The sequence below is a fragment of the Dermacentor albipictus genome, chromosome 6 (genome assembly GCF_038994185.2).
Source record: "Dermacentor albipictus isolate Rhodes 1998 colony chromosome 6, USDA_Dalb.pri_finalv2, whole genome shotgun sequence".
In the NCBI taxonomy this organism is placed as follows: Eukaryota; Metazoa; Arthropoda; class Arachnida; order Ixodida; family Ixodidae; genus Dermacentor; species Dermacentor albipictus.
Window position 1 is genome coordinate 63,164,150 of NC_091826.1, and position 25,591 is coordinate 63,189,740.

At 47.5% G+C, this 25,591-nt stretch overlaps 1 protein-coding gene across 1 annotated transcript in view; it reads left to right on the forward strand.

The window, feature by feature from the left end:
- The first annotated feature begins 3,692 nt into the window (after positions 1-3,692).
- Positions 3,693-25,591, forward strand: part of LOC135912353 (prolyl 4-hydroxylase subunit alpha-2-like) — a 112,827-nt gene continuing 90,928 nt past the window's right edge. Inside the window, exon 1 of the mRNA XM_065444784.2 lies at positions 3,693-4,235. The gene's annotated coding sequence lies outside the window, so the exon portion shown is untranslated. The remainder of the gene's footprint in view (positions 4,236-25,591) is intronic.

Here is a 25,591-nt window from a genome sequence, read left to right on the forward strand (position 1 = left end):
GAAGCGTTCGCTCCCCGCAGGGACCACTCTTTATCAAGCCACTGTACCGACAACGAGTTTCCATGGTCATCTAGTAAGATGCGATCTGGTTCGCCTTTGCGCACGACTGCATGTTTAGTCATATATTTAGTAAGGGAGTGCTTACTGGAATTTATACGGCCGACAAAATCCTACATATTTAAGTTGTTTAGTAACGTTCTATTGCAGCCAATGATGAGAAACTGCAATTTTGTTTTCCTACGTACTTTTTGTCCTTTTTGCCTCCTCTACTGCCGCAATCCTTTGATGCTGTACTCTGCCGCAGGCGTCACGAGTACGTGATCTCAAAAAGGATGTACCACATCCGCCGCCAAGGTTTGTGAGTGGTGGCGCTGGCTAAGAGTCCCAGGGTTCTAGAAAGAAACATAAATACCCAAAGATATTGGATAGGAGAACGGTGCCGCTGTAGTTCAATTGGTAGAGCATCGCACGCGTAATGCGTAGACGTGGGATTGTTTCTCCACCTGCTGTAAGTTGTTTTTTCATCCGCTTTCAGTTTCCATTAATTTATCATTTCTTTAATGCATTTATGAGGCACAAGTAATTTCCCCCTGTGTTGTCTTTGGTGTCAATGTTGGTGGGCTTCTTATGATATGCTTAATAAAAATCCGGCCCCTCGGATCGGGCCCCATTCTTTTAGTATATATATATATATATATATATATATATATATATATATATATATATATATATATATATATATATATATATATATATATATATATATATATATATATATATATATATATATATTGTCACGTAGCAGTAAATAATACAGCGGTAAGACTGTGCATGACGAAACAAACTTTCTGTTGGGTGAACTTGTGCCCACAAAATTAAGTAACACTTAAACTACACCAATATCGGCGATCGCCGAATTCTGATAAGCGGGTGAAGCGCGTCGGCTTTTATACCTTACTCATCGAAGGTTCACGAGTATTCATTGGTGCCCGCGTGTCTTCCAGAAAGTTCTAGACCATTCGCGTCGCGCATACATGTAATCAGATTACGCAAGGTTCGGTTACAACAGACAGCGGATAGAACCACCGACAACATTCCAGAAACTTCCGATACATACAGGCACGTCCTGCGCTGAGCGGAACATTTGTTAGACGATAAAACGCGGTCACTTATATGCCTAATCGACCAATTAACAAAAAATCACTAATTCAGTTGGTAACTAATTGTCTATATATATATATATATATATATATATATATATATATATATATATATATATATATATATATATATATATATATATATATATATATATATATATATATATATTGTTCCCTCGACTAATTCTATCACGAGGAGGCCGAGCTGCAAAGTGAGCCCCCCACGAATGAAATTTCTGGCTACGCCACTGAAGTACACGTGTCAACATATATACGATGAAGGCCAGACTCCGGCCGAAACATCACTAAACCACTTCATATGCGCGTCTACTTCACTGTGTGTATACACAGGATGTTTCAGCGAACACTTTAAAAAAGAATGTCTGCGACAGATAGTACAAATCTAGTCCATAAGCTGGTCTCCTCGAAAAGGCAGACATTCCTTGCAAAAAAAAAATGGAAATGCCTAATCGACCAATTAACAAAAAATCACTAATTCAGTTCGTAACTAATTGTCTTATAGAACGCGTTAACGTCCATAAAATCCTGCTATCTTTCCTACATGATTTTATTCTTTGACTTTTTTCGCTGCCGGATCCTGTGATTCAACGCCTCAGTGATATATGCATACATGAGCGCGTGTGAGTGTGCACACGTACGCTATACATGGGCGCCGCCCTATGAGCCCCCCCTGACTAAGAGAGAGTTTAAGGCCTGGTTGTAGGCCCTAAGCGTTCACAGTACATCTATCCGTATTGATAGCCGTGTTAATCAGAGAACTATAGAGCACCTTTCTTGAAAATCGTAACACGTTATGACCACAACTTTTTAAAACCTTTGTTGTACGTATGGTTACGAGGTTCTCCCAGCACATCAACCCGATGCTCTACCCATAATACCATGGACTATCCAGTGACCTTTGTTGGCCTGAGAGAGGTTAGTCGAGGACAAGCATACAAATAGACATACCTCAAACTGAGTGAAGTTCCGAAATAATGCTAATCGCTTTACAAAAATCATGTCTAGGCATTCAGACGCAAAGACGTAACCACAGTCCTCGCCTGCGTAAGGAAAGGTGGAAGATAGTCTTTGTGCCCGCAGAATATACCGCTTGCGCATCTCCACCTCGGGGCCCCAGAAAATTATTCAACTGAATCTGCTTTCTACTTCGCGCACCGAGCAATGGACGAAGTTGGTTCGCATTTGCAATGCAAGGCGCGGTGCCAGACATGGTGAAATCCGTGAGCTTGTGCCACTTTTTGCTCGTTTCGTCGAGTCTAGCAGCTTCCGGGCAGCTCTCCCATCGGCAACATAATAGCACTTTTAGTTCCTCATCGCCCGACAATACTAATTAGTTTAGAAAAGCCACATTGATAGGCCATTCGCTAGGCAATCCTTGCTGGTTCCAAACACTTCTCGTCTTTTCTTTCTTATCCTACCTGGGTTCGTACGCTGTCGCCTTCCCTGGAGTAGCGCGAAAGCCATGCTCCTTGCGCGGAAATGTTCCTTCCATAACCAGCGTAGAAGTGGACCAGGCATGACTTTCAGTTTCTTGTTTATTTTCTTCTTTTTTTTTGCATTCATGACTGTAAAGGGAACTTCATCACTTTCATGACGTCCGTCCTCGCACTTATCAAGCTCATTTTTACGAGAAATTCTACTTGGGCTAGTCGGCGCATCACTTACATGAGACACGGACACACGAAATAGCGGTCGTCGCGGATACGCTGCGCGTCAATCCGAACAAGCCAGTAGGTTCATGGGAGGATGAAGGTGACACCACCGTACAAGCAAAGACTCAGCTTGGAGGTAACCTTTCCACAACGGCGCTTGTCCTCGTCAGGATGAAGGCACGTGTCCATGTCGAAACGTTGTGGTCTTCATGCTGGGGGCTTCTCACACTCAGCCATTGTAGATGAATGTGCTGGCGGTGCGATCGCTTGCTTTGCGCTATACCCGTCACGTAAAAGATATCGACGTCGTGTTTCACTGACAGCTGCCAGAGAAGAAACCTCAAATTATCTCATATCTTGCGCCGTCGTTCCAACGTCAACGCAGTCGTCGTCGTACCGTTGTGCCCGTCACACCGCCGTCGCTAACCTTGCCGTTGCACTAGCTACCGCTTCCGTGGGTCACAGGCTTTTCTTTCAATGCCCGCGAATTTGAATGGCAAACGGCCCCGGAGGGCGGAAGAGGCCGGGCTAATCAATCCAATCTCCGCGTGACAACTCGGCAGCCTACGCTGCCTCCTCGACCGTAACGAGGATGACCGCAGCACGTGTGCGTTTGGACACACAGGCACGTGACCCATGAAAGCGGGCGGTGTTGGGCGGTGTTGGCGAGTCGCGGCACCGCGCCTCTGGCTACCCGACCGGGGCCATCTTCCTCTCTCCCCCTCTCTCTTTCTCTCTCTCACAGCAAAACCCGGTCTTCCGTGGGGGCAAGTGCGTCCTCTCCATTGGCTCCGCGCAGCTCTCCCTTTCCCAACGGGAATTTTTTCAGGAGCGCCTTGGTCCCCGTCTCTGACGGATGATACGGCGGCCTGAGCAGCTGTGTCAGTTGTACCCGCCGCTCGGCCGCACAGCACGAACCGCTTAGCCGCGACGAGAGCCGGTCGCGTGCATATACCGGCGAGAGGAACCTCGGAGCTCACACACCCTCGCGCCTCGAGCCAAGACGACGAGGACCGAGCAGTCGCGGTGGCAGTGAGAGCCTTGCGCGCGTACCGGCTCGCTGTGGGTGATTTCATTGCTCGCCGGCTGTGGCTCGCGCGCGCTCTCCATCCCGTTACTATTGCCGATGCGTCGCGGCATTCATTACCGCGAGCGCGCGTCAAGCTAAGGCGCCCAGGAGATATCGCACCATTCGTTCATCTGTGATCGGCGAGGCCTACCCCCCCTCCCCGGATTATACGTGATCTTCTCAAGCTCTTCTTGCCCTTCGCCGGATGAACTTCTCTCCGTCCTTCGAGTGGGCCCTGCGTGAGTCGAATGTGTGATCAGTGAGACCACGGTGTTCCCGAGTGACCACCTGAGGAAGGCCAAGCAGCGTCGTCGTGGTCAGTGGATTATACGGGTGCGTCTTTTCTTCACTCTTACGTTCTGTGTGTTTTGGGGTCGGTGCAACCGCACAGTACCGGGGGAGCTAACGCCGAACGCGCCAGGGCGCCCTCGCCCGATCGTCGATAATGATCAGCGCCCCGCGCTATCGATCAAGTCGACGTTTTAGTAAGGCGTATTGATTTAATCCGACCCATTCAAGAAATGGCCTCTTCGGTCTTCGCGATCGTCTATACCTGCGTCAGTTGACGCTTTCACCTCGGAAACGGAGCTTGTTTGCATCGGCAGTTCCGCGTACGCTGTTATTCGCTGTAGCGCTACGTCTTTATCGCGCATTTTGATGCCGCTAGATTTCATTTTTTTTTTCTGAAGCTGTTTAGTAATGTTTGACCTTTTTATGAAATAGATATTGTAAGTGCACGCTGCTAGAATGCTTAGGCGAATCGGGCTTGAAAGCAATCATGACCTTTAAGCTTCTAACTCTCGGCACGAAAGAAGACTGTTAGCGTCACAGGTGTACGTAGTAAAAACTTGAAGTGTCTGAAGTAAGGCTCCTTTGTTAGGCGAGCACTCAACTGTGGGGCACTAGTTCTGCAAAGGACTTCGTAACTGACTCTGCGTTTGAAGTGTGCGGTGAACAAGTAGAGTAGCTTTCAATGCATCGGAAGCCGTCTTCGACAAGTCCCTTCGTTGCACTGTCAACTATCTTAAACGTACCTGGGCTTGCAGTTCTGAGAACACACATTAATCAGCGCTGCGTCCGTCTCCACATATAGGGTGCGGCTATCGGCAAGATAAGCTTGGAAAGTGATAACACTCTAGAAGTTGATGATTACGGTAGTCACGAACGAAATAACGGGACACATTTTGCGATTACCATTTCCCTGTGCCGCCGTCGCACAAGTATAGGGATGGGATTCCGAACCGGCTCTGGAGACAGACGTCGTTTTTCATGCAAGTTTTCTGCACCGCGTGACCGCGGAGGGCTCAGACAAAGAATGCTTTGCACGAAGCAGGCGCCCATCATTAATAATCGAAGTCCGCATACACTACTTGTCCAAAGAGCGTGGGACCTCGATCATTTAGTCCTCCTTTCGTGACTTCAGCATCTTATTGCTTGGCCAGCGCTTCTGTACACAAAGCCAAGAACATCGCTATCATTTATCAGCTACGGGCTTGCTTTCCATGGGCTTGTTAACGCAGCTGAAAGATATTCCTTTCGCAGCATTTGTTTAACGACTTGGTAGATAAAGCCCGCCATGCAATGCGTTATTGATAAGCGATTATTTCACATTCATACAATACAAAACTGTTCATCGGCAATTTCGTCGACAAAGGAAAGTCGTGCGCCTTTGTCATTTCTTTGGGCCAACATCGCAATTCTTCATAACTCGCGGTGTCCGCCGCCCGTTCGTAGCCAATCGGTTGTGAGGTCTTCATTTTCAGCTGGGTAGAAGCGAGCGGGAAACGTCATTACCAGGTCGACTCAAGTGCATCGCACGACGTCAGCTTTCCTCTCATATCTCCACCTGCCCTGCCGTGTGTAGGGAGAACCAGTTCCATGCCAAAGTTGAAGCTTATCGTTCTCAAACAAGTGATAAACGAAATTATATGCGGACCAATAACTACTCACGTGAAAGCTGTGATAGCGGATCTTATATTTGGCGTTCGTAATAGAATTATGTTTTAAGCTAATCCACGGTAGCAAGCAAGTGAAGGCATAAAGGAGCAAGGGTTTTCTTTTTCGTTCTTTTCCTTTCTTTCTTTCTTTTTTTTTTTGACACTATGTACGGACATGTTGGCGTATAAATGTGCCACCGGCTACTCCTTGGCTCTCCAATAGGTGGTGTATACAAGATGCAGTTGCAACGAATAACAATGTACAACGTACAGTCACAACAAAGTTGTGTTGTCACACACAAGTCGAGGTAACACCACGGCATTACACAGACACTTTTAAAGCAACAATGCGAACAATGATATCGCATAAGAAAGAAACAGTTGAGCAACCGATGGGAAAAGTCAACTGGTCGAACATGAACATTCAGCGTGCAATTATTTTACACACAAATCTTGGTAAAAGAAATGTCATGGTACGACAGTGATTGCAATAAGAACCTTCTTTTGAGACATATACATAGAGTTGTTGTTGCGGTGTCTGCTGGTGCAACTGGTGCATGCTGTTGGTACATCCCAATTCGATAACTACTGTTAATCCTTCACCACCCTGCATTTTCATTTACTTTTCCTCGGAAGTTATTCTGTTACTCAAAAACACCGACTGCTTACTGATATGTGTACTATGTAACAGACGGCCCATCCAATTCTCGATTTTCTTATCAAACGCGAACACGGATATCATCTGTCGGCATTTGCTATCCAATGCGTACTGACGAATTTCATTATTTTTAGCTACGCCTGCCATATTATGGGCTACCTTTCGTTTCCTGAAGAGATCTAACGGTAGCAAGCTGCAACCTGTCTCCGTCATTTCAGAGATAAGCCACCGATAAGTGCTGTGCTATTCTCCCACAAACATTACTAAAGGAACCTGGCGCTAGCGTCTACGGAAGCTACAAAGTATACATGGTTGTTCAGCGAGAACGGTGGTGATGGGTATTGCATGGATTTGCCTGAACATCGCCCGTATGGCTTCAAATGGCTTCGAGGCTCTGTAATTTGATTGTCTTTAACAAAGTATTGTGTTGTGAATGAGACAACTCGCTTTGTGTACGCATGTGGGAAGAGAATAAATGCTTGCCATGTCTAAAAAACTACGAGCGTTTGTAAATTTTCAAAGATAAAGTGTAATAGATAACGTAATAAGTGCTATAACGATATTGCATAATAAGTTGTGAGCTGCTGAAATAAAGATGTATGTATGTATGTATGTATGTATGTATGTATGTATGTATGTATGTATGTATGTATGTATGTATGTATGTATGTATGTATGTATGTATGTATGTATGTATGTATGTATGTATGTATGTATGTACGTATGTATGTATGTATGTCACAACAACGTTTGAAGCGACTAGTGAGAAGCTTAGGCGAATTCATCTACTAACCGTCAGTGGCGCGGCAGTGAAAACGATCGCAGCGCCAGAGGTCCCACTAGTGATTTTTTTAGGAAACTATCATTATATCAGTGTTATCATCTTTATTCGCATTGAAATATATTATTTGAGTTGATTGGCTCGGAACTGCCGTTTCGAATGTACTGTGAAGATCTTTAGTACACCGACAGCTTTAGTACACCGCAAGCTACAAATCCGCGTGTGACAAAGTTTGCTTCTGGGGTTCATTGCTGCATGTATGCACGACATACAGCATAAACCCAGGACGTTTAAGTCGGGCAGTCATATTACAGCGTATGCAAAAGCACCTACGTAGGCAGGAAAATTACAAGTCCACAGTATATCTGCGCTGAACATTTGGTGATTTACGCGTGCACGCTACATATATATATATATATATATATATATATATATATATATATATATATATATACACACATACGAGAAATCGATGTGTATAATTGACTACTTCACAATAACATCTTAACTTTTAAATTAATTACGTTATGAACGTATTGCTGTTTGCGAATCGTAGACGGCGAGTTCGCAAGGCGTATCCACTTGGAACGACTTTTCAAGATGGCACCAGTTTCGAGACATTCACTCCCAAAGTGTGCGACGGAATACATGAGTGTTTCCGTTCCTGTTGAGAATCAATGCATAAAACGAAGGTCTGTCAAAGAAGTAAAAAGAACGATAAGGCATTTTCATCGCAAGTTTCACAGCACCTTAAAAGTCGTCTGAAGTGGATGTATACGCTTTGCGATCTGGCCGGCTCCCACCAATATCGAGTGGCATCCGTCGGTTATTCTCGAGATTGACCTTTCTTTACCTTGGAGGCGCTCCACAGGTGTGGTTTCCAACCCACGAGGAGCGGATCAGTAGCTCATTTCTTTTCGAGGAGAAGCTCCGCCATCTTTTCGACGACCGGTTTGGTACCCAGCTCGCCGCAAAAAGAATTGCTCTTGCTACCCGCGTGCAGGAGTCGACCGCGCCCTACGTCTCTTATATTCTCGGTGGCTTGGCTCTCTGTCGCAAAGCCGGTCACAGCATGTCGCAGGACGATAAGGTTTGGAATGTCTTGAAGGATGTAGTTGACGACGCCTTCAATGTACTTGCATTCAACAACGTCGCCAGCGTTTACGACTTTATGAAAGAATGCCGCCGCCTTTCCCAGCGCTTCACGTGCCTACCCAACACGGCTGCGACGTCGCATCGTCTTGTCTTGCGACGAGCTCTCACACCAGCCTATCCGATGCGATAACCTCAGTCACATGGTTCGTCGTGAACTCGAGGTGGCCTACCCAGCATTAAAAGCAATAATGTTACGTGTAACTAAAGTACGAGGCTATTTACGAGGTATATTTATATATTTTGTCCAAACGCGATCACGATAGCGATCGTTGTTGTCGTTGTTGTTGTTGTTGTTGTTGTTGTTGTTGTTGTTGTTGTTGTTGTTGTTGTTGTTGTTGTTGTTGTTGTTGTTGTTGTTGTTGTTGTTGTTGTTGTTGTTGTTGTTGTTGTTGTTGTTGTTGACTTGAGTGGTCATGGCGCATACCCACAGTGAGGAATTGGCCATGAATCCGGTGGTGGATAGTTGGATGGATGGAATAACTTTAGTGAAAGGTCCTGCGAGCTACGGGGTTCAAGGCCCCATAGAGCGGGCTACTCCCACGTTGGGACCGGGAGTTGTAACTCCGTGTCCTCATCGTGGACTCGCTGGTCAGCCCAGAGCTGCTCCGCCAGGTCCATGCTGCGTTATACTTCTTGTAGCATGGCGTAGTCTTGGTTCTTGTTTGCGTGGGTCCGACCACACAGTCAGAGCAAATGATGTACGTCTAGTGTGCTATGGCAATTTTCGCAATATGATGTTGTGTATAGGTAAGGCATGTGGTGATCTAGTCTGTTCTGAGTCGGGTACGTGTTGGTTTGAAGCATTCTGAGCGTGAGGGCTTGAGGCCTGGTGAGCTTATTGTGAGGTGTGCTGTATATTGTGCGGTCTAGAGAAAAGTGCTTTGTGAACTCGTAATATGTGGAGGGAGGGTCCCGATTATCGCTGGGATGGTCAGGACCAGAATAGGTGGCGTCGCGGAGGGTTAGGTCTCGCGCGCTACTGTGAGCCATATCATTGAGATTGGGAAGGGCCTCCTCGATCTCTCCGAGGTGTGCCGGGAACCAGCAGATGGTATGATGCTGTAGTGGTGCGGATCTATTGAATATTTGTAGTGCTTGGCTTGCAACGGCTCATTTCTGAAAGGCTTTGACGGCCGAGCGTGAATCGCTGTAGACGTGGTGGTGGTCGGGTCTGTGAGCACGAGTTCGATGGCGACCTGTTCTGCTATCTCGGACTTGTGGGTCTTGACTGTGACAGCGTTTGTGACTTTACCTTTCTTATTGGCAACGAAGGCCTTCCTGGACGGGTACTGTGTCGCGTCTACGAAACAGGCTAGGATTTTCGTATCACGTATTTCGCGCAGGTTTCATTAGGTGAACAAAAATCAGGGAATTGACAGTTTCTATGCTGGAACTTAGAAAGGGAAATTTTTGTGGGACGAAAAAAGAAGATAACAATCAGAAGAAAATCGTGAACTAAAATAAGAAGGAAAATAACTAATAAATAAATAAATATATAAATAAAAGAAAACAAAAATTATGGTGGGGGAGGGGACGATCAGTCTAGCATGGTAATCAATTAGCGTCAATGAGGAGATTTCGGATTGCCAAGCAAACATTTCTGTGGCTGAACCCATAATAGAGACTCCACTAACTATTGGTACTACTTCTAGTTTTTCTCAGTGTCTTCAATGCAGGCCCGCTGAGGCGGCCTTTACCTGCGGTTGTTCAGTGTCAATACACTATGAAATACGTGAGGTCACGCTTATGTACCGGGGCTAATGATCTCGTAGGATTAGGTTGGAGAGTACGCAAAAAACGCGGGCTGATGACAGTGTTTGAGATATGGTGAGATTCGAGTCTCCTCCCCTCTTTATCGACATTCCTGCGGCTCATGTCAGATATAGATGCACATTTATATCGTGGCTGCTTTAGGTTTTCCGAAATGGAGGTCGAAGTCTTTGCGCAACTTGTTTTCCGTGTCCCTTCAGTGTCCGTTTCTCTGTCTCTCTCCTCATCTCGATACCCCTTCCCCCAGTGCAGGGTAGCAAACCGGACGTGCGTCTGGTTAACCTCCCTGCCTTTCCTGTCTTCTATTTCTCTCTCTCTTCTGTGTCCGTGTATCTTGCGTGCTGGTCCTGTGTAGACTTACAAAATGAACAAACTAAAATTATATTAAATGCGGCTATGTTACGTTCCAAAACCACATGTTTGTCAGACACGCCATAGGGTGCGACACCGGACTGACACTGACCATCTGGGGTTCCTTAACGTGCACCTAATTCTAGGTGCACGAGCACTTTTCTAGTTTCCCCGATCTAAATGCGGCCGCTGTGGGCAGGATTGAACCCCCGACCTTGAACTTAGCAGGGCAATGACATCGCCACTACACTACCACGGCGCCTAATTAGCCGCAACCAAAATTTTACTCAGGATGTCGTCATTGAATTAAAAATTTCTAAGCTTGATCTTCATCTACTCATGTATTAATCTTGTTTCTGCCGAATCGTTGAAACTATACTTTTGTATGAATACTCTACCACCTGAAAATAATTTATTGTTTAGCTGAAATGTCCCGAAAGTTCCATTAATATGATCTTGCAAAACTTGTAGCAACTATAAGCACACAGCATGCGGTCAATATTTGCAATCGCACTTTCGTGGTGCTTTTTATTTCGTTCGTTCGTTCGTTTGTTTGTTTGTCTCAAAGAGTGGCTCATACTCACTTTGGGTGATTGGCCAAGAATTGGGTGACCTAAAACATATATATATTATACGAGTCTAAAAAGGAAGCACTATTGAGAAATCTTGAATAGCTTAAAATAATGAAGTCAGATAAAGTTTAAGAATTCAGCAAGGAACTCGTCCTGGTTGAATTATACACTTCACAACAGCTGCACCAACATCCCTATGATAATGTCCCAGAGAAGAGGCTCCCAAAAATAGAATACCGGGAATCGTTACATTCAATCCAGCAGCATGAAATTTTCCTTCTAATGCATGTTTTCTTATTGATGAAAAACAGCGGCACGACAGGAAGACGTGTTCTACCGTTTCGTCCTCACCACAGTATGAGCACCAGCAGGAGGACGGCGCCAGACCAGATCAACGCAAATAATAGCTTAACGTAGGTATTCGAAATCGGAATTTGGTCTGTACAGGGTACCTTTCTTCCTTTTCTCTTTTTTTCGTTATCTATACAAATATTTTATAAAAAAGCTATACAGATAAGTTCGTTGGCAAGGCGAACACAGTTTGCTGCTATAACATGACTTTCAGAGGAACAATTACCGAAAATTTGTTCGCTAAATGTTTATTATAACTTTGGAGAAAGTTGCTTAAACTGCAACCTTCGAAGCAGTCACAGTTAACGTAACTGTCGTTCAAAGCGTGCCGTGAACTTTAGCTGAGCACTACTGCACTTGCATTCTTTAGCGTCCACGCACACGTGACGTTACATAGCTTCGCCGCGGAGACCCAGCTAGTGCGAACGTGTGTGAATAGAACGACGCGAACCTATTTACTCTGAGCCTTCAAGGCTTCATGTGTTCTAAATATTTGCGTCACATGGCGGAAGAGACGGGAACAAGAGGGATTGCATCGCGGCCACACAAAGGTTCTCCCCTCCCAAAAGCAGATAATGCGCTGGCATTCTGAAAGATAAATGACTCGACAAGTATATCACTTCGAACTATATGTGTAAAGCAATGGAGCGATAAGGTATATCATCATGTAAATATGTAAGGTACACATTCAGCTAATGCGTCAAGAAGGGCAACGACGTGAATGTAACAACTAACGCGTAATAAAAATACAAGAATATTTGATATGCCGGGAAGTTACTACACTTTTTTTAGAACAAAGAGTTTTTATGGAAGGATTATTCAAACAGCGTTTGTTTAGAGTTGAAGTAATACTACACTGGAGTGCCTGGGGGCATCCCATAATTTTTGCCTGGCCATGGGACATACCGGAACCCTGAGCGCATGCCTTGCCTGCGTAAGCCGCATTTTCAACACGAAAATTTTTTTTTTCTTCAGCCGAAATCGCTAATTAAACGAGAAATACGAGGCTCTACCGCAACATGACACGATACCATTCACTTACTCATCAATGCTATCACAACAAAAAGCGGTGCCGTTTATAAGTCAGCGTCATCCGGGGCGGAGCGTTCAACGGATATTTCATCTCAGCGCGAACTCTCCACCCGAGTTCTCAGTTTCTCTACGTCTCAATTTCATGGTAAAACAGGAGACCCCTGCTGCCCACAACATCCACAATACAGCCAGCGGCACGGCGAACATTGACGTAACATATGCCGCAACAATTCTCACGATCGCCTCGGCCCACGGTATCGCTTCACCCTTCCCTAACGCCCTGGCACGTGAATGAGACATCAACAGCCTCTTAAGCGCCAATAAAAGCGCATCCAGGGAACATTTCGAACACGCGCTTACGGCCCCCGTACGGCGCATACATTAAATACAATCGAGCTGCAGGGGTTGCAAGGCAACGAAATTGTAGTGGCAGTGCACGGATGACTCTCAATCTCGCGTCCGCTATTTCTTTTTCCCTGCCGCGATCATCCCTCATTACCATAATTCCTCTGAAGACAAGCTCTTGAAAAGCGCTAATCGCCTTCCTATCACCTGGCGCAGCTCCATCGCCCCAGCATGCGGCTGCACTCACGAACCACAACAGCAAGATCGCCTTATATCCTGTTGCATCACGACGCGAAGAGGCAGCAGTCTTTACGGCGCTTCCCTTTCCGCCTCATAAAAGTTGTCCCCGTTTAGACGGATTTTTTCCTGCCTTTCGTCCAGGAACATAAATGCCGGCGCCGCTGCCAGTTTTCGTGTACCCTGCTCTTCCGCGCCGTTAAGACCTTCTCACTTTCTTTTAAACTGTCGTTTGCTCTTTTTTATTATTTAGTCTTCTTCCTTTTCTTTTAGTTCTTTTTACCTCCGTCGGTGCAAGCAAATGTGTCCCCATTCGACAGGTTCTTGCGCTTGCAGGAACGTTTGAATAAGATGCGCCGTACCATTCCCAGACATGCGCCGCACCGCCGTCCAGGCTTTCGAGACTCCTCTCCTTTCTTTCTTTCCTTCTTTCTTTCTGTCTTCCTTACTTACCCACTTCCTTTTCTCTTTCTTTACTTTTCTCTCTACCTATTTCTGAAGGAGTCGACTCCGTCAGCTCAAAGCCAAATAGCTGCTCGCTGAGCCGGCCACACACACTTAGGGATGTGCGATGGAAGAAGTCTCGTAACCGGTGCTTCCGTCGATGCGACCTTGCTTTGCTATGCCGCGCGCGTCTCCGAGTGCGTGCTTGTCAAGGACCGTACGGCGCACAGCGATTATTCAGAGAGAGAGACCCCGTCCGCGCCGAAGTACTAAGTATATATACCCACGCCCGCAGCGCATCGCGCGGTAGAGAGAGAGAGAGAGAGAAGGAGATTCTTGATGGGAAGGAAAGGTTGGGGTAAAGTGCAGCGCAGTAACTGTCTCTCAGCAGAGGACACCTCAACCGCGCTGCACATGGGGGTAGGGAATGAAAGTAGGGGGAGAGAAAGAGCACCAGAACATCGCGCGGTAGAGGAACCGAAGAAGCCGAAAGAAGAGCGAGAGAGGTGGCTTGCGCGAGGACGTCGCATTCCGGGGTCCGTGAGACCGAGTTTGTTGCGTGACGACGCCGCTATGATCCTGCGGTGAAGACGCCGCTCTTCGAGCAGGAAAAACGAAGGCGGAGAAAAAAAAGAAAGAACAGCGTGCGAGCGAAAACGTAATGGAAGGCTGACCCAGACTAATCGTTTAACGTGTCACGAGTCCGCAGTTTCTCCGAGACGCAGCTTGATGTGCCGCTCTTCCTGCGTCTTTTTCTTTTGTCACTGCTCTTTTCTTGTATCCCTGTTCGTTTCTATTTTATTTTAGGTTCCTTTCCTTAATTGTCTTTCTATTTATTTATTTATTTGTGGATGTGCGTCTTTTTCCGCGGGCAACGTAAATGCATTACGTGTGTCTGCTAGCAGGGTCACGAGGGAGCGTGCCCTTTACCCAGAAAATGAAAACTTGCGCGTTTCCTTGGTAGGCATGTTTTATTATTCTTACTATTGTGATAGCAACTGCACGGACACTCCAGGCGCGTTCGTGCCTGCGCCGTCGTGCTGTTCTGGTATACCGACGGCGCATGCGCAGACTGCGCGTGTAGAAAGTAGATTTGCCCTGCGTTTTACTTTGAAAAAAAAATGGCTGTGGCTTAGGTAAGGTTAAGCCCAGGATGCGAAGCATACTAGCCTTTATTTTAGTTGTTGAACCACTGTTTAGCCTGGTGAACTGCTGTTGCTTGGCTATATTTGGTTCGGCTAGACGAAGAAACAACTCATGCATTACTGCTTCGCCTTCAAGAGTGGAACGCGACAGCGTTCCCGTCGACCCGCCAAGGGGTGTAAGACAATGGGCTACAGGGCAGCGACTACGCGCCCCGCATTGGACGCGGTGAGCGTCGAGCAAAGCAGCGTTCGGCGCGGCAACGAAATGTGCGCCTGAGCAAGAGACGCACGCCTTAGAAACAGCTCGTTTCTAAGGCAACACCGCATTCACTAGAGGCGCTTTTGTACCGCTTTGAAGCATCGTACTCGTGGCTCAGTGGTAGCGTCTCCGTCCCACACTCCGGAGACCCTGGTTCGATTCCCACCCAGCCCGTCTTGCAAGAGTTGAGCCAAAGCCACTTCTCCTCTGTCGTGACGTCACGGTGTCACGTGGTTTCAAGGCGACACCGCCGCGCCTGAGGAGCTGGGTTGAGCTCTCGTAATATGCTTCGCATAAAACAAAACAAAACAAACTATGAAGCCAAGGAAACTTGCCGTTTTACGCTTGGCTCCGCATTGGAACCAAGGCAGCGTTCTGGCTGCCATTGTAAGCATTCTGCGCACACATATCGGTGTTTCTGCCGAGAAGTCACGTGCACGCCACACTGTGGTGCGTATACACTATACCTGAACGGAACGGATACTAAACGTCAAGCTAATTCTAACTATATATCCCTGCTTTAGCCGCTGACGAGCGCCGACGCTTTATAAGTCGGTATCATCACGTGCACCACCGAAGTGCGACGCCTGTAAGGGCGCTGTCGGCGTTCCTCCACGTGCCAGCGTTGTGGGGCGCCTGCTGGTTGTTGTTGTTGTCAAAACGCCCACTTGCTGGTTTCTACCAGGACTCCATACCTGCTAGAAGGCAGCAGTTTTCCCGGGGGCTGCATCGCGCCGTCGCCTCGGCGCACTGTTATTATAACACCGTGTGAGGAACTCGAGCGCAACGCCTAAACCTTGTGTAGCAGAACTGCAAATTCTGAGCAATCGCGTCGTGCGTGCATGCGTGCGTGCGCGCGTGTAGGCAAACAAGAGAGATTGAGAACATCGCAGTGGCATGTAAGCGGACTGTCAATTATATCAATATGTTGCACGTAGTATGCCGTGTTGCTTTGAACGTTTCGAACGGCTGCCGGCTCTGCGTTCTCTCTCAATCTTCCTCTCCTTGTTGAAAGACAACCTCCGTAATCGTGATGGTGAGGGGCGAGAAACGGAAGTCAAACGAAAGGTGAGTTCGCATTTAATGGCCTCGCTTAACTTACGTATTTCATAGAAAGGAAGTTGTAGCACCGAACTATATAAAGTGAGCACCATTTCTAAGCGGCAATGCGAAGCGTTTTAGAATAGCCTGAAGTAAAAAAAAAAAAGAAAATATTACCAGTATCCGAGCCCAGGAAAGAGAATCCGACGATTTAAAAGCAACACTTGAGGACTGTACGTGGTAGGAAGGAAAAAGGAAGCGGGAACTGTCCTTTCTTGGTTTGCGGATGTTGCAAGCCAAGTGGCCATCTTAATTTCGCTTCAGTCGCAAGTTGGGATCCGAACTTCGTGGTCAGGCGTATCCAGCGGCACAAAACAACGGTGATCAAAAATGTCATACACAACACACAATCTTCAAACAAACTGCAGCGCTGTTTAGTGAGGCAGCAACGGTAGTTCGACGAGCATGGTAATGCCCCTGTTGTTCATATTGACGGTATGAATGAGATCGATCATATTCAGGGTGTCGCCGTGTATGATACGTACATGATAATCCGCCGGCTACGCGTCGATGCCATATCGTACTCTCAAGTAACCACACTTAATATATTTTATAAATCACCGATTTTCCCGTTCGCAGCAATGTTACCGATGCTGGCCCATTGTCTCCAATAGAGGCGGCTTCACACCTTGACCTGGGGTTTTGTACTAAGCGCCTTGAAAGCAAGTAATTTTCATTATGTTGCTTCGATAGCCTTTGAAGAAGAAGCCACCTTAAGTTTTTAAACAACAAAGTCCGATAGGAACCGCTGAACTACATATCGGATTGCGTAGCACAGAATTAATACAAGCTCATTTGTTTTGATGTGCGGGGAAACATGTAATGGAATGGAAGGGAAGCTATGCCGCAGACAAAAAAAAAAGCCATAAAGGAGGGCTGTAAGAAAAGTCGTAAATGCGTTCTGTCTGAAGCCAGGTCAACATCGCCATAAATCGCTGGTACACGCCTAGATAGAACATTTAGCTAGAGCACAAGGAAGAAGTTGAGGCATATCTATGTACTGTCTCAGGATTTCCACGCTCGGCATGCGCCGCATGCTTCAAGCTGCCGAAGACACTGTTGCACGAGTGCGGCCTCTGGTACTTTTTGTAGGAAACTCTATGACAGGCAGCGCAGGTGGCGTTGGTAGAGTTTGTAGCGTTGGTTGCGTTGGAAGCGTTGATAACGTTGAATGCGTCGGTTTAGTTTGTTGGTTGGCATTGTGCCTAAGGGGCATTCGTTGGTTGCGTGCTCGCGTGTGTGGTGTGTATTCGGTATGTGTGGTGGGCCAATGAAACTCTTCGAAATGAAACACTGAAACCCTCCTAAGTGACCACAGCGTGTTTCAATGTGAAAAAAAAAAGAAAGCGAGAAACACTGCATATGAACCTCGTTTGACCAAGAAATAACAACTGATGGAAGTCGCAAGTGATTAGCAGTTTATAAGTATTTTCTTCAAGTATGGGCCAGAATTTACGTTCTATCGTATTCATATGGCCGTTGAAGGGTCAGAGTACCGCAGTGCTATCCTTATATTTCCGCGGAGCTATACGGTACAAGTTTCTGTGCTTTGTCTATATATCATTCGGCACTATAGCTCCCTCTATAGCAATCATTCAAGGAAACTCGATTATCGATCGGTAATCATGGTTTTTCGCTGAGCCTGGCCGCTTGGTTTTCAGGCATGTGATGAGAGAGCAAGTCGGCACCGAGACAACAGCGGCGCACTGGAGAGGTCGAGGGCAGAACCACCTTAGACTTTTAAATCACAACGTGACCGAACATCTCGGGTCGCGGAGTAGTGGACTTGTATACACGCCTGCAGTTTGGAAAACATGCGGTTGCTCAGGCATGCAGCACGCGTCGCCGCCGCAGGTGTGAACTAGGATGTGAACAACACACTCATTGATATCAGCATTGTGCATAAAGCGCGTCGTGACGAAATTATTCTCGATGATTATCTCGCCAGCGATTTAGCCCGAATGTAGAGAGGGTGAAAGTTTAATGATGTCTGGAGAGGATGTGGCCAAGCGATACGCTTCGCATGCTGGCGCATTTCGCATGCGTGCATGCATTAGCCGAGTAGTAGCAGTAGACAATCTAAACTGTCAGATTAATTTATCTTTGAAAGGATCAGTGTCTGCGATCGTCCTAAGGGTAGATAGCGCAGGCTTTTATTTCTCTGTGGTCGCTTCCGCACACCGAAATGTCCCAAATCTGCGCCCACCTGAATGACAAACCACCCACCCCAGCTAAAGCTGCGACGGCTGATGTGGGCGCATTACGATCGGCCTAAACACTGCACCGGGTTTGCTCCAGTCCGAGTTCTTACGTGAAATGCTGCTTTCGAGGCGTTTGAGGTAAGCCACTGCGAACATTAGTTAGATTTGCATCTTTAAAGCGAAAGCTTTACTAACCTCGTCAAGCCAAGTTTCGCCGTCGCCAGCAATTTGACCTTCATTTGACCGCAGCTGCGCCGTAGCCTTGGAAACGCATCACGTGACTCGCCGCGCCGAGCTCCGCCGCCGCCGCTGGCTTGGCGCATGCGCTTTCCGCGGCTGGGTCGCCGCCTGACCACGTGACTCTCCACACACCTGGCTAAGAGGAGCGCCGCGCTCGCCTTGTAAGTGCGAGCTTGGCCATGGATGAAAGCAAAGCCAGGCCCTCTTCTCTGATTGTTGCGTGGGAGCGGGAAGCTTTGAACCGTCGTCGTGAAGCGGCGTCTGACCACCCCACGGAAATCACCCGGCGAGCTGCTTCACTGGAGAGGGTCCGGAATGCAACAAGCGTCGCACCGTCGAGATCAGTGAAACGACCGCTCCGTTTATGCTTCGACGCTTCACATGTTCGTGGAGTCTCTTTGCATGTCTAGCACTTGCGCTTTCCCTGTGGCACAAAAAGGCTCGCACCGTCGAAGGATGCGTGTCTACCCAAGCCTTATCAGAGTCGTGTCTAGCCACCGACCTAGGCCCAGCCGTCATAGCTGGCTTCACGATGATTGTGTACCTAAGTATAATAATTACAGCTAAATCAAAAGTTGACCAGATGAAACTAAGACTTAACCAGGCTAAGCCAAGCTTCCGCTTTGCATGTCCAGGGTTAGCTGAGCTAAGGCGTAGCCAATATTTTTTCTCGAACTCCGATCATAGTTCGCTTCAATCCGCAGAACTTCTTATTTACCTTATTAGTCTTATTAAAATACATGTGTAATTACGCTGCACCAATGGTAGGAACTTATGCTGGTTTGCTTTCTTTGTCCTTTGTTTACTATACCTCGACGTGAACCATACAGGACCTCGTAGACCTTAATGTCTAGGCGGCGTGCAAGATGCGGAATAAAATTGAAACATGATAAAATTGTGAATATAATTTACGAAAAATTATAAGACGTATCCATGCATGTACGGAATGTACGTGTTCTGTTTGTTGAAACACGAAAATTGTCTTGTAGCGGTCAATAAAGCATTCACAGAAGCCCTATGTTACTGTGATCATACGCATTGAATGCCTAGACTCTCCTTATGTTCCTACCAAATATTTATTGGGGTACCCTTAGTCTCCCTCCTGCCTTTTCTTTAAAAAATGATATTCAATTTGTCAACAGCAACTAAGTTCTATGCACGAAGGAGTGAAAACGTTTCTTGGGTGAGATGTAGCTGTAAACTATGGCCTCCCCGGTTCGTATGCAATCGCGCGTCTTGTGAAAATGACGGCGTATAGGATTTGCGTTATCCATAAATTATTTCGATGTGCTTACGCTGTGGCTTCATTATGCTACTTTGCCCATCATTATGTCGGTTACTTTCGCGTCTGTGCGGGTATCATCATGCGGATGATGCCGCCCGATCGGCCCACGATGGTGCCCACGTTGTACCACTAGCACTGTCACGAACAGACGCAGCCACAAGTCTTCGCTCCCTCGCCCGCGAGCTTACGCAGAATCTGTGGAACACCAATGAGTTCACGAACGAACGTCTCCACAGATTGGATCCATGTCTGCAACTCTGCCTACCACCAGGGTTACCACGAGCGGAAGCAACACTTCTGTGCCGCCCGTGGCTCGGCGTGGCATTCACGAACTCCTATTCATTCCGCATTGGAATGGCCGACAGCCCTACTTGCGGCACCTGCGGCTGCGAGGAGACGATTGAGCACCTCCTTTGTGACTGTCCCAGCTACAAAGTGCCAAGAACAGTGCTCGTAACCGCGCTCGAAAAACTGGACAATCACCCCTTTACAGAGGAGAAAGCTCTAGGACACTGGTCCAAACGGGCTTCGGCACTCAAGGCCTTAAGGGCTCTGCTGAAGTTTTTAAGGACGTGCGAATTATGCGATCGCCTTTGAGTGTTGTATCACGTAGTATCGCGTTACTGCGTGAATTTCCTTTTTTTCTTTCTTCTTTTTCCTTTTATTCCCTTTTCTCTTTTCCCCAGCACAGGGTAGCCAGCCGGTACTTACACTGGCTAACCTCCCTGTCTTTCCTCCTCTTTGTCTCTCTCTCTCTTTCGCGTCTGTGGGCGCCTATCACCTTTATTACATCATTGACGCCGTGATCTGCGGTCTTTAGGCGATGCAAAGGACGGATCCTCGTAGTAAAATTATTAGCCTCCGCAGTATAGTGTTCGAAGTTTTGTTTATAAGCCTTCCTCAAGAGCTGTTTATACGCCCCGTTCATTAGCTTACATTACCTTGCAGTGAATAGTTGCATACCGCCCGTCAAGCGTTCGATTGTCCTCAGTGTCCGCGCCAGAGAGACCTCGTATTGCTCATATCGGACGACATGCAGCGAAAGGTGGGACACACGCCTAAAATGACAGTGACCTGAGGAAGCCATGCAAGAGCGTGGACACAGCCCCTCTTCTGCAGCGAGATTCCATAGCATCGTCAGCAGTAACGCAGATCAGCAGAAACGCCCTCAGATGCCTCCGTAAGCAGCAACAACCAATTAAAGTGGAATTTTGCCCTTTCAGGTTTTACTGCTTGAGCAGTCGTCTGACATCGGTTAACGAAAATTACCCCGAGGTTACAGCCCGTCTTTTTTTCGGGCTAGCTGTTTTCTATGCATTAATAAGCGCGAAGACAGAAAACTGTTTTTGCGGCAAGCGTTAAGTGCTGCTCAACATTTGGCCGATTTTCGTTTTCCTATCAAGGTTGGGCGATGCCAGCCGTGGCGGCGCGGTTTTCATTGCGCTGATTAGCGTCAGCGCATCGGGATGAAATTCCGGCAGCAGCGACCTCATTTCGATAGGGGCGAAACGCAAGTACGGTGCAGTGGGTGGATGTCCTGAAACCCCAGGTGGTCATATTAATGCGGAGTCCCCCGCTACGGCACACTTCACAATCATAGTGTGGTTTCGGCACGTAAAACTCCAGGATTTCTTGAATTTTTTTTTCCAGACAAGCTCTCCCCATGGCCACGCGCTGCAAGGCGCGCATGCGCTCCTATGTTCTGGCGAGCAGGCGCGAAATCAGGTCGTAAGCTGGAAATATGCTCCGCAAGATGAGCTGTGAATGCACTGATGCGAAATCGCAGCACGTGCTAATGAAAACTAATTTTGTAATTATTTTTTCACCTCGCTAGGTTACGTGCTATGATGTTCCGGTTGGCGCGCCGAGTTTCGGCGCTGGTTGCCCATAGTGATACCAGTGCGACAAGTTCTATTTGCTATATTCCAGCACTTTAAGTAAGTTTTCAGGCACGTGTTCGAGGCAGCCCGAAGCTACAGCACCCAAATGCAGTCATCTTCAAGTTGGTATATAGCGGGACCCGATGCGTCGTCTCCAGCCAGACGGTCTAATGGCGCTCGATGAATCTCGCCCCACTTTGATAAGGCGCAATGCACGGTCAACGGCAAATCAAGGTTCCTCGTTCCCCCCCTCCTTCTCTCGTTTCCCGGCTGGGCCTCAACGATGGTCCGGTCGGCCTTGACGTCTCACTGGTCCGTGCGTGTCCGGGCACGTCCCCGACATCGCTCGCTTCGCAGTGAGGAAGCGACGACGACGCGAGCCAAAAGAAAACAAAAAAGTGGAACACCCCGTAGAGGAAGAGGAGTACAGAGACGAGACCGTCAGGGCTGCACACAGAGCGACCTCGACCACTGGTAGCTATAGCTGCCTGCACGCAACGAACTCGCACGCCGGACAGAAACAGCGCTTCATCCACGGCGATAAGCGTACGACGACGGCGTTCTCCGTGGGGAGGGGGCTTCGCGACTCGTGCACGTTAAGTGTCACGGGAGTTAGGCCGCACCGAGAGGCACCGCGTGCGTGGTTTGCGTGCCCCACGCTGTGCGTGACGCGAGTGCGAGTCACGTGTCACGCGCTTGCTTTTTGTTGAAGTTCACCGTCGTGAAGGCGCATCGTAAGGTCGCCACAACACGACAATTGTGGGCGCGCAGAATCAGAGCGCGGAATTGTTTGAGAACGAACGCGAGGTGGTAGCGTCATAATCAAATTAGGGGAATGGGCGGGGATTGTGGGGGACGTGTAATGCGTGGAACGCACATCGTCGCCGGTAGGGTGGATACCAAGGGCACGAAAAATATAACCAATTGTAGCGACTTACGATTTGTGTAATGATGACACTAGACGGTTTACGCGTCTGAGGCGGTTTAAGTTGGAGCGGCGCAGCAGTATATAGACGTTCCTGCGGCAGGCCCTTCTTTTGCAATGAACCGAATGATGCTGTTATGGAAAAGATCATAAACTGTAAAAAAAGAAAGCCATCTCTCACGCGGCATGAATGATATTGCGTAAACTTGCTCGGATATTACTGCGAGAATTGTAAATATAACATTTTGATACAACGACAAGCTCCGACTCCCTCACATACAACCTCTAACCCGCGTAAGTTTCCCAGCTCAATGAACATTTCTTTCGATGAGGTGCTGCCATCTTTATGGAATCATCAAGTGTACCTCACAGAGTGGTGGGGATTGTCGAAAGTGTAGTTCCTGCAACATATACTCTATGTAAACGAACGAATTGAGTAAACTTACTTCGACGAAATAATGTGTTCAAACATAGTTTGCTGGCAATGAAGGAAAACAGAAAGGACGCCTCAACATGTATGTTTATTTTTGTTTCACGTCATGCACGGGGGCAGCACGAATGCTAACCAACTTGTCTAGTTGAGCTCATCCGTGGATGGTAGCTACAATCTCGAGGCGCAGCGCCTCGTTTAGGCCAAAGAAACATATGGGTATTCAAGTTCAAAACTACAGGATTTGGTCATCTATTAAATTTGCATGCAGGCATGGGATGGGAGTCGGATGACCGAAGAAGGACAAATCACAGATCGCTAGGGCAGCCTTTCGTCGTTCATTGAACTGAATGCTGAAGCCTGACGATGATGGGTCTACCTATATGCTCCTCATCATGATTTTGTGGACGAGGTAGCAGTACTTTCTCAGAAAATCGACGTGCTGGGACAGCCATTATGCAAACGCCCGCTCTATACCTTATCGCCGTTCTGCCGATTCCACTTGACGAATACTATCGAACAGCTTTCAGAAAGGTTCTGGGTTTTACGTGCCAAAACTACGATCTGATTGCGAGGCAAGCCATAGTATCTGGCATAATTTTGACCACCTGGAGTTACTGAAGGTGCACCAGATGAACAGTATACACGGGTGTTTTTGCGTTTCGCCTCCATCAGATTCGGGCGGGATTTGAAACCGCGCCCTCTAGCTTAGCAGAGCAACGCCAGAGCGGCTAAACCATCGAAGCGCTTTCCATCCCATGGCATAGCTTGCTAAGCATTTAGTGAAATAACTCATGCCTACAGCGCTTTCTGAAGTGGTATCATCTCTTACAAATACTTCTCGAGGGCTGTCCTAGAGATAGCGACGAGATGTACTCTTCCAAAAACACTCTTGATATTTGTTAATTGAACATCTGATGTTCTGTGCACGCATAATCCCTTGCTGATATAGCTATAATCGTGAAGATTATCACACCAGACGATCCCCGCAGAAGCATCAGGCTACCGGGCGCCTGTGATCTTGCTAGCGTGGCCTAAAGCAAGCCATTCCTTGACCGCTTCATCACATCGCGGTTCAGACTCATTCACTCATGAACTGCCGGTGAAGGCTATGCATAAATTGTCGATCGTTCCTCCGCGTAATTAACTCTCTGCCTGACCTCGCATGTTGACATAGCCGCATGTCTACCTCCGTGTTTAGGAACAAGGCAGTGGCTGGCTGGGACGACTGCGTTGAAATGAAACGGAAACCTCCAGGAGGTGGACGTTGGGGGGCGCTAGGTCGGGGACGTGAACTTCGAAAGCAAGCATCTGCCACTTGACTTGTTCATCGCACTTGTTCAGACGCTTCTCTTATAATGTAAACTGGCCTCCGCTGCCACGATCGGACATTATCGCTGGGTATACATGACAACAGTTACGACAGAGCAAAACACTGAATAAATTCACACACAGAACAGATCTTATGGCACATACTGCAAGATAAACGTTATGGTTTTGGGACAAGTATCCGTCGCGATGAAATAATTTAAATTGCCTTCTTTTTCTGTAGCTGCGAGTGGTCTTTCGGTTCAATCTCACTGTCCTTTTATAAACATTTGTTCAAGGGGCCACGCAAATCACATTTGTGTTTTTTTTTCGTGTTTAGCGTAGATCTGCATAAATTAGGAAAAAAAATAAACCTTTTGCATGTCACCGAGTATGACGAGCACGGAAACACAAAACACGGGGTAAATTTCAAGGCATTTAGGAGGATCTCCTTGTCGCGAAATGCTTTTAAATTGATTTGAGCGTTGCTTTTAAAAATTCGTCGTGGTGCCAGCGGAAACGACTGAGGGGTTTTTCTCATGGACACCGCAGTGACTTAGCAGCCACCGAACCGGCACGTGATATCTTTAGTGAGCTACGCAATTATGTTTTGCCCCCCTTTTTTATGTGAACGACGGCTAGGTCATGGGATCGCCTATCACGGGGAGCCACAGATTAGCACCTAGTATTAAAGGAGTACTGACACAAAAAAAATCCATGTGGTTTTTTCTGCTTTAATAAGTAGTTAATGACCCAGTAATCACGGCACAAGACCTCATTTACTTCAGAGCGCGACAGGTAATTATCTGCAGTCTTTTTTGTAGCGACCAGTCCAAGTTTCGGTTTCAGAGAGCAACGAAACGGTCCACCGGGAGTGTAAACAAAGTGGTCACGTGTTCGCAAAAAGCCATGACGTATGCTCTGCCGCGCAGCCAGCGTTCGGCGCGCCGGCACGCGAGCTTCGTGTTGCTAGTCGTCTGCTACGCCTGCACGTGGTTTGCCATGTCCTCGCCATCATCGTCGTCGTCGTCCTCGTTTTCGTCGTCCAGCGGCGACGATTTCCTGCATGTGGGAGTCGCCGCCGTATTAGACGTAGCCAATCACTTTCAATTTGACCCACTGGAGAGCAGCGACTGGGATATTGCGGCCGGCGACGGCGAGCACGTGTAAAGAGCACGTGTAAAGCCGCATGGCAGCCAACAAAAATTCGTGACGTAGCCACATGACGTAGCGTTTTCTTGGCTATTTACAGACCCGGGTGATGTCAATGTCGCGAGGGGCT